The following is a 1134-nucleotide window of genomic DNA, read 5'->3' as shown; positions in this document are numbered from 1 at the left end:
TGAAATTAATATTTTATGTTTGTTTAACTTCATTTAGAGATATAATTGATTGCTGGCCACTAATATCTCATTTCTGTAATCCTAGCTACTCAAGAGGCTGAGACCTCTTGCTGTTCAAAGCCAGTCTGGACAGAAAAGACTGTGCAATTCTTATCTCCAATTAACCAGTAAAAAAAGGGCCAGAAGTGAGGCTGTGGCTCAAGTGGTAGAGCACCAGCTTTGAGAGTAAAAGACAAAGGACAGTGCCCAGGTCCTGAGTTCAAGTCTCATAACTGGCACCAGGAATAAACAAATTTTTTAAATGTCTTAAATATATAGTGATAGAAAAGCAAGAGGACAAGAGTGGGAAAAGAAAGAGGACAAGGCCAATGGGACTGGAGAAGAACATAGAGATTGCTAAGCATGAACTCCATTGTTTGAATGGGCAAACAAACAGCCAGGAGACAGAAACAAGGTCACAGAGCTGATGGAGATTCTAGTCTAGCCCATGCTGTCTCCCGTCTCAGTGCAACTGCATTATGGTCAGTTACAGTGCAACCCTGCTGTGCTCAGGACAAGCAGCAAGCCCTACCTCTTCTGTGTACATGCAGACTTCCAGGTTGTGTAGGTTAAGGACCTGGATGGTAAAGTGGATTTTCAGTTCCTGGGTGTCTGGAAAGGAACTCACCAAGGCTAAGTTTATTTCTGCAGAAGAATGCACCATCAGTCAAAAAGCTGGCAAGCAACCGCACAGAGCAGGCAGGCTGGCTGCTCCCTTTTTATCCCAGATCCAGGAGGCCCCACCCCTCTGCTCCCATTGGCTGAGATCAGGCTCATAATGTGGAAAGAGATGTAGATGTAATTAAAATTCAAGGAGCTTCTCAGGTGCTGAGGAAAAGGAAGTTTGTAAGTAAAGTGTACATAACAAGGGCCAAGCCACCTGGCCAAAGCAGGGACACTTCAGAAAAAAACACCTGTAAACCTAGCTACTCAGGAGGCTGAGATCTGAGGATCACAGTTCAAAGCAAGCCTGGACAGGAAAGTCAATGAGAATCTTTATCTCCAATAAACCACCAGAAAACCAGAAGTGGCGTTATGGCTCAAGTGGTAGAGCTCTCACCTTGAGCTGAAGAGCTCAGAGACAGCACCCAGGCT

Source organism: Dipodomys merriami, unplaced genomic scaffold (genome assembly GCF_024711535.1).
Source record: "Dipodomys merriami isolate MVZ:Mamm:240054 unplaced genomic scaffold, mDipMer1.0.p SCAF_1105, whole genome shotgun sequence".
In the NCBI taxonomy this organism is placed as follows: Eukaryota; Metazoa; Chordata; class Mammalia; order Rodentia; family Heteromyidae; genus Dipodomys; species Dipodomys merriami.
This window is presented reverse-complemented; position numbering follows the sequence as displayed.